The sequence below is a fragment of the Acinonyx jubatus genome, chromosome D1, assembly GCF_027475565.1.
Source record: "Acinonyx jubatus isolate Ajub_Pintada_27869175 chromosome D1, VMU_Ajub_asm_v1.0, whole genome shotgun sequence".
Taxonomy (NCBI): Eukaryota; Metazoa; Chordata; class Mammalia; order Carnivora; family Felidae; genus Acinonyx; species Acinonyx jubatus.
This window is the reverse complement of record NC_069390.1, coordinates 70,873,616-70,889,033: the sequence shown is the minus strand read 5'-3', so window position 1 is coordinate 70,889,033 and position 15,418 is coordinate 70,873,616. Positions and strand designations below refer to the sequence as shown.

The following is a 15,418-nucleotide window of genomic DNA, read 5'->3' as shown; positions in this document are numbered from 1 at the left end:
GACAAAGAAAAGGTTGTGATGCTTTAAGCTCTTTAAATGAAACCCTGGTTGATATATTCATTTATTCATTCACTCACTAATTTCAACAAATTAAATTTAGAACTTGCAGTATTGCTAAGCACTGAGCTGAATCCATAGAACACAGAGATTTCTAAATCATGGTACTTGATAGAAAAACCATTTCATTTTCTTTCCCTCCTCTGTTCATGTGCTGTCGATAATATACAAATCTGTTTTTGTAGCATACACTTGAGTTAATGGATTGAGCCTCTGAGGATAATTTCTGGAAAATATTAAATATTTACAGGCTATGCTGCCAGCAAAAAATCCCAGGAGGACTCCAGAGGCATACAAATCTTATAAATACCTTTTCTTCACTCTTTCAAAATTCAGGGTACTTATTTTAATATATTTAATAATCTCTTTAAATATTACCTTTCACAAAGGAATGAAGAAAAGGTAGAAACGTAGTTCTGTTGCATATATTCCTTAATAGGAGGCACAGAATAGGAATATTGGAAGTGTTACAGAAAAAAAAAAACACAGATATTGATTTCACAACATGAATACTGATCAATACATCAAGAACATTCAGCCTATACCTAGGAAGCTTTGGCAAGCTTTCTCTATGCTCCTGACTCCGATCAAGCCAAAACTCACTCAGGCAATGAAAAAGCCTACAATGCATATGATCATAAAACACCAGTAGGAAAAAAAAGATTATTGAACAAACATTAGAAATAAGAAGATTTTAGTTGTATACAAGATTATAACTATTCAGTTGTAATTTTGCTATTTTTCTATTAAACCTTGGTTTTCCCATGACACATCAACTTTGAAGACAATCAGATTTTGAAGATGATTCAATGACACTTATGGATGAGCCCAACTCAGTTTCATCATCATTGCAAATTCAAACTTTTTCAATATCCCTGTACCCACAATACCCATAATTATAACACTCATAATTCTCTTTGGCAACTAAAATAACACATATCTTTCATTTGCTTCTATAAACCAATCATAGCATAGTGCTTGGCCTGTTGTATTACCCCGGTACACTTATATCAAAGGACTGAATGAATATCATTGAGGTTTTCTTGTGTGTGGATAATCAGAGAGGCTGCAACCAGTGATGTGTCAGTGCTCTGCTCTGTTGTTTCCAGAGTCTTACTTAATTTTGCTCCTTTATAAAAATTACAGTGAAATAATTCTTGACTTACAGAAGAGTTGCAAAGATGGTAGAGTGGGTTCTCTCATACCCTTCATTCAGCTTCTCCTTAATGTTACTATCGCATAGAACCAAGGTATAATTATTAAAAGTGAGAATTTAACATCACTACAGTACTATTAGCTGCAAATGTACTTTGGGTTTCCCCAGCTTTTCCATGATTGTCCACTTTTTTCGTTGTTCCAAGGTACCAAAATGGACTTAGTTGTTATATCTCTAGACCCCTCCAGTCCATGACAGTTCCTTGTTTTTCCTTATTTTTCATGACCTTGACACTTGGGAAGAACACTGGTCATAAGCTTTGTTGAATGCCCCTCACTTTGTGTTTGTCTGATGTTTTCTCATAATTACACTGGCATTATAGACTTTTGGAAGTAATACCACAAAGGAAAGGTGTGATTTTCATCACATTAGATCAATGGATCCATGATATCATTGTGTCTTATTATGACAATGTCGACTTTAATCACGTGATGAAGTATCTGCCAGTTTCTCCCCTGTAAGTTCTACCTGCTGGAAGGAGGAGGAAGTATCAAAGACATTACTCTTTCTCCAGGCTTGGGGCGTTTGCTCAATTCAAGTGCTGATCAGAACTCAGTAATCAGCTGAAAATGAGGGGAATCCTTTTAAGTTTCTAGAGCTTTGTCCTACTATCCACTGCTCTCTTGCCCAGCGTGTTGCACTATAAATTTCTTTCTGCATTCTCAACTCTGTTTTCTCAACTCAGGAAAACTGTGAGGCTCTGTTTGGGTTCCCTCTCCTTGTACTGAGTCCTAGAAATTCTCTTAAGGCAATAAGTTAGATCAATTCTCTTAAGGCAATAAGTTAGGATTGACTCATCTTTTTTCCTTCTCTCAGATGCTGGTTGTTCAATGTCTGAAAACTACTTTTTTGAACATTTTTTTCTTTTTGTTTGTTTGTTTGTTTAAGGTGTACAGGTATATCCAGGTCTTTATTCCATGTGGCCAGAAGCAGATGCCTGGTCCAAAGTTTTAAATACCATCTATGTGCTACTGCCACCAAAATTAAAATTTTAGTCCAGAACTCTCCCTTGAAGTACAAACATATCCTATATCCTATTTTATATTTTTCCTTAAATGCTCATTGACATTCCAAACCCAACTTAGCCAAGGCAGAACTCGTGATTCACTGCCCTCCCATCCATTTCTCTCCCCTCTTCCCAATCTCAGTACATATCACCACCAGCCCCCTAGATGTTCAATTCAAAAATCAGGAGTTATCCTTGACTCCTCTCTTCCCCTAACTTCCATATCCAATATATTAGCAATCCCTATTTTTCTATTTTAAATGCGTATCCAATCCAGCCTCTTGTCACTCTCTACACTACAACCACTCTCAGAATCACTCATCTGAGCCATTGCTGATACTTCCCCTTTCATTGATTATCCAGCAGCCAGAATATTCTTGTAAAACATACATAAGATCATGTTACCTCACTGGTAATGAATTTTCAGCAGTTTCCCATTGCAGTTAGAAAACATTCCACACACATGACCATGACCTTCAAGGACCTTCTTGTTCTGGATACTGTCTCCATCTCCAACCTCATTTTATACCTCTATTTTCCTCCATTCTAGGCACATAGACTTCCTTTCTATTCTCAGAACATATCAAGCATCTTCCCACCTCAGAGCTCTTATACTTTTTATTTCTCTTTCCTGGAATGCTCTTTCCCCACCCTTGTGATATGGCTGGGGTTTTTGTTGTTTTATTTTGTTTTGTTTTGTTTCTCCCTGTCATTCAGGTTTCAGCTTTAATGTCACCTTCTTCAGAAAGCGTTCCTTGGCCACTATTTAAAGTTGATCTCCTACCTCCAATTAATTTCTTTCATATCATGGTATTTAGTTCCTTTATTATTCTTAAAATAAGTTTTCATTAGCTTTTTTACTTGATTCTTTGTTTATTTATCAATGTTTCTTAGATTCCTAGAAAAAAGAAAGTCATCTATCTTTTTCACAACTGTATCTGTGTTGTATGATACAGTGTCTCATATGTATTACCTGTTCTGAAGAATTTCTTGAACAAATGAATAAAGATATAAATACTTTTTTCAGAGATAAGAAGGAGGCTAATATGATGATCCAGGCAAGATCTGACTTGGTAAGTAAGAATCTAGACAAAGTGTCAGCAAACAATAGTTAGTGTGCTTGTCTCCTATTTTTGTAAATAAAGTCATGTGGAAACACAACCACTCCCATTTTATCATGCATAGTCTGTGGCCATAGTGGCAGTATTTGCAACAGAGACCATATACACTAGGAAGCCTAGAATATTTACCATCTGTCCCTTTATAGAAAATGTTTGCCAACTCCTGATCTAGACATATGTAGAAATATTGGAGATACAGCAGGAAAAGTAGAAAATCTAAAGCATTACTCTCAGACCACAACTCTGTGTGTCATGATAATCTACATGCAATTCATCTCCCACTTTGTGGTCTGTTCACTGCATTCTTCCCTATATAACCTAACCCCACAGTTCAGATAACTATTTTTAATAGCATGTATCTCATGCTTCTGAGATCTTGACTATAAATCTCAAAACCTCCTTTACTACTGTTAACATAAAGCCAGGACCTGACTTATACATTCTATAGCTCCTCACAATATTCCAGAACTTTCCAGTTACATTTGCTGATTCAAAAACTACTATCACTCTTGCTATTTATTTTGTATGTTGACAATGTTGCCATTTCACAAAACTTATTAAAATGCATATTGTTTTTTCAGAATTCTATTAAAATGTAATTTCAACCAGAAACAGTGATCCATCTTTCTAGGACCATTAGGTCCTTTTAAATGAGCATTCGATGCATTCAACCTTCCAGACTAGAGCAATACCAGCTAGACCACTAGAAATGCAATGTATATTTCCAGTGCTTTCCCAAGTTGTTAAAATCAATCCAAATTAAATAAATAAATAAATAAATGATTTTACTCAAGTAGCAATGAGTGTTTGTGACAAAAAGTGAAATCATACACTTTTTCTACCTTCCGCTACTCTTATACTTGGAAGCAGGAGGCCATGGAAGACTTCATTCGTCTGCCAGGGAAGTCTCTGATTTTCCCAAGGTTGCTTCGCTTTGTCACCATCCCATCTTTTAGGAGGGGACTTGTCAACTTCATATGACCACAGTTCAGATACATAGTTATTACCACCTAAACACAAATGATGTTATAATGTCACCATTTCCTGATCCAAAATGAAAAGTGAAGGCACCTGGGTGGCTCAATCAGTTAAGTGTCTGACTCTTGATTTTGACTCAGGTCATGATCTTAGGGCTCATAAATTTGAGCACCACACCGGGCTCCACAATGTGGAGGCTGCTTGGTATTCTCTCTCTCTCTCTCTCTCTCTCTCTCTCTCTCTCTCTCTCCCCCCCCTCCCTCCCTCCGTCCCTCCCTCCCTCCCTCACCTGTGCATGCTTTCTTTCTCTCAATCGATAGATAGATAAAAAGAAAATAAGAAAAGTGATTAAGAGGTCACCAGATCACAAAGAAAAATGCTGAATTTGGGGAAGGGACTATTATGGACCCATATACCTTACTCCCTTGCTTTGCCCTACTTGGTTATATTCTTGAATATGACGAGTGCATGAATAATTAAGCTATGGGTACCAAATATAAGTTTGTCATCACAGGTAACATTGGTCACTACAGGGGAAGATGGGGATATATTAAGATGATGTGAACACTTCTGTGGGTAACTATCTTAGAAACTTTACATCTATGGAAAAGGAACCAGCATGGTAACTTGAATGCCTTGGAAGACCCCAAGCTCACACTTTAAGCAAAACCAAAACAAAATGAAAACAACCTGTTTACATACTTTCCATAACCGGCTTTTTCATTACTTAGTACATCCTGCAGCAAAGGCCTAGGACCAATAAAAACCAAAAGGAATCAAAACAATCTTAAAACATAACCACGTTATTTACAGAGTGCAAAGTTTAATATTCAAGATTAACTCAGATTAACCTGGTAACATCTAAAAAGTACGTAAATATGTAAATAAAATTATATTAAGGACGAGGGAACAGAGTATATCAAATTTTCAAATGTTCCTCTGAATACCAGAACAAGATATTGGCTTATCATTAAGAAGCCAATTTATATTAGTTAGATGTGCTAAACATCGATTAACCAGAAAATAGTCTTTCATAATTATTGTATTTATAGACACTCCTTTCATCCCCATAGTTAAGAATATAAAAGATATTTTATAGTAAGTATTGAATACCATGGATTTTAACTTTTTTACTCCTTTCTAGTTTATTATTGATCAATACCACCATCTCACCTAAAAAGAAAAAAAAAATACCCAAATTATACAACCAACAGCTTGGATTTATAAAACAACAGTATTTATAGTACAGCAATATCAAAAATTAGTTCACTTATCTGTCAGCAAATGACCCCACTATTTGACATATGGATGGAAAAATAGGAGATTGGGCTCAGGTTTTCAGTTTGTATAGTTTTTCTCACCTAGTTTGCTAAATATCTACAAATACTCCAATTCTATTATTCTCTTGACCAAAATTTTCTCGGTTTCTCAAAAAGATTGGAGCCAGCTCCAGGTTCGGTCTCCATTTCTCTCTTTGCTCCTCCCCCACTTGTTCTCCTTCTCTCTCTCTCTCTCTCTCTATGTCTCTGTCTCTCTCTCTAAAGTAAATAAATAAATATTTAAAAAATTTAAAAAGACAGTTTGGTATAAGAAGAAAAACTCTTTTTATTCAGATTTTCAAGATATTTTTGTCACATAAACACAGCTTCATTTTTTTCCCTACAAGATAATGGTCTCCACGGAGTGAGCAATCTCTTCTTCTTATCGAATGAGTCCGTCTTTCATACATATTTCCACCCCTCCCCCTCCCTGGAACCTTTGGTCATGCCATTCTTTTTACTGAAATGCTCTTGCCTCAGACTCTCTTGCATCAGGGAGCGATTCAACTAATGCTGATACCAACAAACTGTTAGGAATCTCAAGGCTGGTGAATTCAATTAGCTTCTCTACTAGCAATACTCTGCATGTTTGGCATTTCACAAGACATTCTGTTCATCCTGCCCACCTCTCCTTCTTTAAGTAATATGCATCAGCAGCAATAAATATTCATTAAGCTGTATTATGTACTAAATTCTGTTCTAAATGTTAGCACTACAGTGAGTTACAAGAGACTGCAATTACATTACCAGGTACTATCCAGGATGATGGGGCTATAATAAAGTTCTCAATGATTAACAGTTTAGTTGAGGTTATGTTAAAATAAAAATAATTGATATAAACTATGATACGGTATTACGTGATTATCCCAGAATGTAGATGAGAACAAACTTCAGGGAAAGGAGAGATTGTTGTCAACAGGAGTAGTCAGGAAATATTTTGGAGTAAAAAGCAAGTAAAGTAGGAAAGAAAGGAATGAACAAAATTGTGGAGGCGAGACTATATGTAGAATATATGGAGTGTTCATATTAAGAGACAGAAAATTTGGGATTAAGGTGAAGAATGCCAAAGTAGTGCCGCTATTTATTTTATAGAATGACAGAGCAAATAGAGACTTCTGACCTGTGGGTAACATGAACAGAGAATTGTTTTGCAAAGATTAATCTGGCATCACAGTGCTATGTGGATTGAGGGTAGGAAGATATTTTAGGAGATTTTTGTAGAGGACGAAGGATAAGATAATTGTGCTCTGCAATATGGTAGTGCCAATGGGATTTTTTCAAGTGTAGTGATATTACAAAGAAAAAATCAATAGAAATTTGTGAGTGACATAGAGATTAATTTGGAGAGAGGATAAGGCTAGAAAAAAATGCTGGTTTATGAACAAACAAAGCAAAGTTAAGATCAGTGCCTGGAAGGTAAAAGGCAGAGAAAAATCACAATGTTATAGACCTCATTTTTAAAAACTCAAGTGGACAACACTTTTACTGTGACTTATTGCCTCACATTTTCCCTTCCTCGGTGGCCACATCTTATCTTTCTTTGTTTTGAGCTATGCTTTGACAAATAGAATCATTCAACAAATCTTTTTCTTCTGTTATGCATTCTTTTATTATGCATTCATTAAATATATATTTATTGAATTCATACTAAAGGTTAGGGACTATATTAGGTAGTAGGGATACAATGATGAACAGAAAAGACACAGTGCCTGCCATCATAGTAGTTATAATATAAAGGAGAAAACATATATTTAACAAATAATTGCAAAAATTATTTAATGTGATTGTTATACATGCGATTACATAAAAGTACAGAAAGCTATTAGAGTTTATAGCAGGAGGAGTTAGCCTAATCTGATAAAAGGTTCTGAGAAAGATTCTGTAACAAATAAAAAATACCATTTAATCTGAGACTTGAAAGATGAGTAGGAGTTAGCTAGGCTAGGAAGAAATTGTGTGTGTGTGTGTGTGTGTGTGCATGTGTGTGTGAGAGACAGAGACAGAGAGAGAGGGAAAGAGGGAAGGAGAGAGGGGGGGAGATGGGGGAGGAAAGGGAATGTCTCACATATAGGAAACAGGATGTACAATGGCCATGGAGTCAAAAGAATTTTGTGTATTTCAAGAACCAAGTAGTCAGTGTGGATGGAGCGAAGTAACGAAGAGAGAGGGATTAGTCAAAGATAAGGATTGATCAACAGCTATATTGCCTAAATTTTACAGAATTTATGTTTATCTATAGAGCAATGGAAAGCTATTAATTGCTTTTAGTGGGTTTTTTTTTTTTAACACTCTGGTGAATGTATGGGTACTAGAATGAAGAATGACAAGATTAGAAACAGGAAAAGAGAGAGGGAGAGAGAGAATTCCAAGCTGGCCCGGCTCCAGCAGTGACACAGGGCCCAACGATGCAGGGCTAAATCTCATGAACTGTGAGATCATGACCTGAGCCAAAATCAAGAGCTGGACACTTAACCTACTGAACCACCCAGCTGCCCCAGGATTGACAAGATTTGATAATGAATTGGATATGAGTGAATGAGGTAGAGGGAGTGTCTAAGAAGACTCCCTGGTTTCTGAAAAGAACAACTCTGTGGATGAAAAAGTCACTTACCAAGACACCTAACAGAAGAGAAGCTGTTTTGATGGGGGCAGATCATGGGTTCAGTTTTTGATGGTAAGCCACCAACATGGAGTACTCATTCAGGTAGGCCATGGTGTCTGTGGGTCTTGAGATCAATTTGGATTTAATATTCAGTGTTTGAATGAAGCATTGGGATGGGGGAGTTTTCTGGTAAGTAAAGTCATATAAAAATAATTTTCATTAACTATAGCTTCTATATTAAATGAAACAAAATCTTCATCCAACATGAATCTGGAAGCTCAAAAACTAAAAACCTTAAAAACACTTTATTCATTTCATTAAAATTCTGATGAGAAGAAATTATCTTTTCAAAAGAAGGCCAACTAATTTGTCTAGTAATAGTGTTAAGTGATTATTATTCATTTAAATGCAAGCAAGAAATGTCCAAGTTCAAGTTTCTTCCTGTTCAGAGAAGCATAATATTTGGCAGGCTAACATGCCATCCTTCCCAATCACTTTGTACTTTCCTTTGTTTTATTCTGCACAAGTAGCATTTTTTTCATGGACTATCTGTGGGTTACAAAACATATGTAGTTGAGAAGAAGACATTTAAAAGATACTCCTTCTCTCAGAAGATCAAATCTTAAATATATAAGCTGTTGAAATGGAAGTTTTCTTAGTGATAATTATATCCAGCTTTTCCCTAATGAATATTTCCTTTCCATATCTGAATATGTTGAACCACACTTTGCTTGGAAACCTTCTAAAAGTTTTTTAACATTTATTCATTTTTGAGGAACAGAGGAGAGACAGAGCACGAGTGGAGGATGGGCAGAGAGAGCAGGAATCTGATGCAAGCTCCATGTTCCAAGCTCCAAACTGTCAGCACAGAGCCTGACATGGGGCTCGAACCCACAAACCATGAGATCATGACCTGAGCTGAAGTCAGACACTTAAGTGACTGAGCCACCCAGGCACACCTGCTTGGAAATCTTCTAATGAAAGGAAACCTATATTTCAAGGTAACTATTTTACACAATCATTCAATCATGTGCTTATTTTTCATTTATGTATTCATTTGTTGTAGATAATAATAAGTTAACAAAGCACTATGCCAGATGCTAGACAGGAGGAAGTTGGATAAAAAGATGAATCAGATATAGGCACTTGCCCCTTAAGCAGCTTAAAGCCTGGTAACTATGAAAGAAAGTTGCAATAACACAAGGGAAAAATAAGAGTAAAAGACAGTACATAAACAAAGTGTCATCGTAATTCAGGAGATGAAGAGTCTACTTTTAGCTGGTAAATGACTTAAGGCTTATGGTGGACACTGTTGTCTACCTACTCAGAATATATTGTTTTTATCTCCATTATGAAGCAACCATGAAATTAATGACCTGCCAATTCCAGGGGTAGACCTTGACTAGCTTAACTTAAAAGTAGGCCCTGGCTGACCCAAACTAATCATCATTTCTCTGGCCACATGAGTGAGCAGATGACCTAAGTTAATTCAGTGTAAAGCCAAGGACTTTTATTGAAATGGGGGGGGGGGGGCAGTTCTCTCTTTCTTGCTCTACATGATGTGGAATGCAAATGTAAGGTTTAGAATCCTTGCAACATTGTGTAACCATTAAGGAAACCATCCTGAGGACAACAATCACGTGAATGGAGAGTCAAGGGCATCACGGATAAATGACTTTGGGGCCTGATGAATGCACTTGAAGCCTTCCCTTTATCTTAATTTTTCAGTGGCACCAGCCTTTATTTCCTTTATTAATCATACCAATTTGAGTGGTTCTCTGTTATTTATAATCAAGCTGTTCTAACTACTAAAATATTTACAAAGGAATTAGCCTCTGAGCTGGAATTTGAAAAATGGTTAAGATTAGAGCCTACAGATAGAAGGACACATTCTAGGCAGAAGGAAAGTAGGGATTTTCTGCGGTAAAATCGTCTCAGTTTTACTATCATAAAGACTGAATGATAATACAGTGCAAAGAGATATTTAAGGTAAAGGTTCTAGAGAAAATGAATGCCTGCTAAGTAACCTGGATATCATTTCCAATATTAATAACAATGTACTTTTATTAGAAAGTATCTCACTCCACACTTTTAAATGTATTTACTCATTTATAAAGTATATATTCTTTATTACTATAATAATACAAGTAAAGTTTTAATATTGTTCCTCCCATATCATAATGCATCATCTTGTGTTTTCGTTTAAATATGCTCACTCCTCTTTGCAATCTACCATGGGACAATGACAAGCCACTCCAAATTTTTGAACAAAAGCATAATATGATAAGAACTATATCTTAGAAATATCCATATGAGAGCAACATCTAAAATGAATTCATGTACCTACACTGGACATAAGACAATCTGTTAAGGTTTTTTTTTTTTTCCAGTAAGCCAGTCCTCCAAAAATACTTGGAATATTCAATTTGAGTAAAAGCAGTGGAAAAAATAGAAGGAGGTGAATTTCATAGGTATCATGCAGGTAGAATTGGTTAAAAAGATATATTAAATATCAATGCCAGTCAATACATTTTAGTTTCCTTTTGATTTCTTTAGAACTGACCATTCTTAGCAAGGGAGATAAAACTGGACCCAGTGTTAATCAGGCCAATTTAATGGCCATGTCTGTAAATGCTTGTAAGATTGGGAATAGAAATTAAAAATATACACTTTTATGATCTACCTTAGGTTGGACATTGGAAGATTAGATAAGATGTGAAGAAAAAAAATCAGGAAATTAAGGATTCTCAAAAGAGCCTAGTTAAAAAATGACCATGTGGTCAAGACTGGGGAGGGAGGACATAATCTTTTCTAAATAAAATATGCTGTCAGGTGACTAGAGACATCAATCACCCGCATCACCAAAAATGCAGCTTTGTTCAGCGTGAGCAGGAACATTTGAGGACTGATTTTGTCTGACCCTGACAAAGTTGCAGGTTGTTGATATGCAATTTCCCCTGCATTTATCAACAAATGCTAGGCCCAGAAAAATCAGATTGATAATAAATGAAAATGTTTTAAACACATTACTGAATGTAAACTGAAATTCAAGCGCCATGTAAACATACTAGGTGGAAATAAGCCAGTATAATCATAAATCCAATGACATACTGGAAGCACTTACTTCCCAGTAAAAGATGCTCTTTAGGCACTTAAAGAAATGCCAATGATCTACCCTCAGCAACTATTCTAGTATTTGTCATTGTAGATTATGAAACTTGCAGTTACAGAGCATTCAATACTTTGCTTTTTCTTTTACTGTTCCTCTTTATATTTATGTATCACTGTGCTTTAAGAAATAAAAAAATCATATTCTGGGCAATATGCACTGATGTGAAGCAGTCATTTTTCATGATTTGTCAATGAGTTTATGGTTCACTTCCTTTCCTCATGTATTTATTTCTGCATATCTAAACAAGTATTAGATTTTTGTAAATACATGTTAGATATATTTTAAATATATAAATGCCTTTCATTTAATATTTTTGTCAGATAGTACCAAAAATGTTCAGCATTGAAGAAACTGCATGGCTCACTAAATAGGTGTATTTTTACAATACTATCAAACAGTTGAACTGATTGGAAAATACAAAGATTATCTTATTAGAATGACTCAGAACTATATCTTTTAATGTATAGCTTCCAGACAGAAAAGGATAGAAACTTTTAGCATGCTCAAAAGACAGGGAGAGGACCTAGTCTTCTCACGAACCCCATTCCTGTAGAAGTCTCCCCATCACCTGCTTCCACATCCTACAAAAAAAGATCCATCAGAAAGCACCTGTGGCTGGCCACTCTTCAAATGTCACCAGCACTTGTAAAACATTTTTTGAAAATGTAATGCTTACTTAAATCTTACTGTTTACTGTTATGTAACTATTATTTGGATGTATTTCTGCACTTCACAGCATAAAACTCCATCTACTGCTTTTCATCATGGTGTACTGAGAAGACCAGTTGGCAGGGAAAACCGTGGACTCACCCAAGCTCTGTCACGAGGCGTGGTAAGAATTGGGGATGCTATTCTGCCTAAAATGATGCTAACCTACCTAAAAGTCAGTCTCTTCATCTGCCTCTAAGTCTCTCGGAACTTTGATTTTACACTGCTTCATAACTTAGTGCTGTTTGTAAAACAAAACAAAGCAAACAGAGCAAAAACCAACGTATGTTATCAAATATTGTCATTAAAAGTGTTAAATTAGTTTGGATCCCGTGGGGGACAAAACCTACAACCGCTTTGGTAATCATTAGCCAGAAATTTGACTCCCTCGAATATTTCTCCTATTCTCTCAAGACAAGAAATATGATGTCAAAGATGCCACCTGTATGCACATTCTTAATTCTTAGCTAAGCTTTCTACAAGCTCTGTTTACTCTCTTCTGCAAAGCAATAAACTTTTCAACTCTCATTCTTAAATCCTAGACAGGATCAACTCTACAAATTTATTCCATATCTGCTTTACTCTTGGCCCTGCCATAGATCTGTTTGACCTTTCTAAACAGAGAGCTTCCCAAGCAGAGCACGCACTTGTCTTTAACACTCCAGCACAAAAGCTAGAAAAAAAACCTTCCACTCTCAGGGAGAAGAGAACCCTTCTCTCTTGACTCCCTACTAAATTCTATACTTTGGTTGTTAACTTGTTCACCTTCAGGGGCCATGCAAGAGCTTTGTGTGTATGTACACACACACACACACACACATCTTTTATATGTAATTGCATTATTAAGTGTGCTGCCATAATAAATATTTTATAGCTGAATTGTGAAAACATACAAAGATAGGTAACTAACCCAAGATCGTACAGCTGAGAACTATGGAGCGCTTTAAATAAAGATAGAGGGAAAGTGTGAGGGTGTATGGCACGACGACTGTCTGTACAGAGATGTGGCTATTTCTGTTTACCTACAATACCTTAGTAAAGTCAATTATGATAAAATCACAGTTAGAAATCTGTTAGGAATTTTATATGTAGGTAAATTTTGGTATAGAAATTTGTCAAAAGCTGTCTTGACAGGCATCACAATCCCAGACTTCAAGCGATACTACAAAGCTGTAACCATCCAGACAGTATGGTACTGGCACAAGAACAGACACTCAGATCAATGGAACAGAATAGAGAACCCAGAAATGGACCCACAAACGTATGGCCAGCTAATCTTTGACAAAGCAGGAAAGAATATCCAATGGAATAAAGACAGTCTCTTCAGCAAATGGTGCTGGGAAAACTGGACAGCGACATGCAGGAAAATGAACTTGGACCACTTTCTTATACCACACACAAAAATAAACTCAAAATAGAGGAAGCCATCAAAATCCTCAAGGAGAAAGCAGGCAAAACCTCTTTCATCTTGGCCACAGCAACTTCTTACTCAACATGTCTCCGGAGGCAAGGGATACAAAAGCAAAAATGAACTACTAGGACCTCATCAAAATAAAAAGCTTCTGCATGGTGAAGGAAACAATCAGCAAAACTAAAAGACAACCAACACAATGGGAGAAGATATTTGTACATGACATATCAGATAAAGGGTTAGTATCCAAAATCTATAAAGAACTTATCAAACTCAACACCCAAAACACAAATAACCTAGTGAAGAAATGGGCAAAAGACATGAATAGACACTTCTCCAAAGAAGACATCCAGGTGGCAACTGACACATGAAAAAATGCTCAACATCACTCATCATCAGGGAAATACAAATCAAAACCACAATGAGATACCACCTTACACCTGTCAGAATGGCTCACATTAACAACTCAGGCAACAACAGATGTTGGCGAGGATGTGGAGAAAGAGGATCTCTTTTGCATTGTTGGTGGGAATGCAAGCTGGTGCAGCCACTCTGGGAAACAGTATGGAGGTTCCTCAAAAAGTTAAAAATAGAACTACCCTATGACCCAGCAATTGCACTACTAGGCACTTATCCATGGGATACAGGTGTGCTGTTTCGAAGGGACACATGCACCCCCATGTTTATAGCAGCACTATCAACAGTAGCCAAAGTATGGAAAGAGCCCAAATGTCCATTGATGGATGAATGGATAAAGAAGATATGGTATGTGTGTGTATACACACACACACACACACACACACACACACACACAGTGGAGTATTACTCAGCAATGAAAAAGAATGAAATCTTGCCATTTGCAACGACGTGGATGGAACTGGAGGGTATTATGCTAAGTGAAATTAGTCAGAGAAAGACAAAAATCATATGACTTCACTCATATGAGGACTTTAAGAGACAAAACAGATAAACATAAGGGAAACAAAAATAATATGAAAACAGGGAGGAGGACAACACAGAAGAGACTCATAAATATGGAGAACAAACTGAGGGTTACTGGAGGGGTTGTGGGAAGGGGGATGGGCTAAATGGGTAAAGGGCACTAAGGGATCTACTCCTGAAATCATTGTTGCACTAAATGCTAACTAATTTGAATGTAAATTTTAAAAAAATTAAAAAATTAAATTAAAAAAATAAAATAAATAAATAAAAAGCTTTGTTGAGCACCCAAATGAATTATATCAAATAGCTCACACTTTTCATAGTTCTATTTTATCACCACACACAATCAGAAAAGGTTACTATGTATACGCATGTTTCTTATGGAAGTATAATCAGATGCTTTGGCCAATGATGTTAAACACACTTTGGGAGATATATTACCTCATTTAATTCTCAAGACTAAATATAAGTAACAATATCTCCATTTTCAAGTTTAAGAAATAAAGGATCAGGTAATTTGAACTACTTGTTCAGAGTCACCCAGTTTTCAGTAGTGATACTGAGATTTGAACAATTTCACTCCAAAGCCCAGGGTTCTCCTTTACCTTTTACTTTACTTTTCCGCCATAAATTAAGTATCCTTAAACTTTTCCTTAAATATTTCTCAAATTCCATAACATTGCTATAAAAAAAATGACATTTGATCATTTGTAATAAAAATAATAGCACCCACTCTTTACTATGATAGATATTGTATCAATGCTATATTTGCATAATCTAATTTAATCCCCACATCAACCTCATGAGGTGGTTATTATTATTCCTACATTACAGACAATAGAATTAAGGCTCAAAAGAGTTAACAAACTTGCTCAAGTTTCCATAG

The 15,418-nt window shown here is 36.0% G+C and overlaps 2 long non-coding RNA genes across 3 annotated transcripts in view; one reads left to right on the top strand and one right to left on the bottom strand.

Moving 5' to 3' along the window:
• LOC106983100 (uncharacterized) overlaps positions 1-15,418 on the bottom strand; it is a 106,160-nt gene that overhangs the window by 82,537 nt on the left and 8,205 nt on the right. The window lies entirely within an intron of this gene.
• Positions 9,087-15,219, top strand: LOC113593798 (uncharacterized). Its single transcript, XR_008290540.1, has 3 exons — positions 9,087-9,300; positions 12,208-12,303; positions 13,302-15,219. It is a non-coding gene; the product is annotated as an uncharacterized LOC113593798 (long non-coding RNA).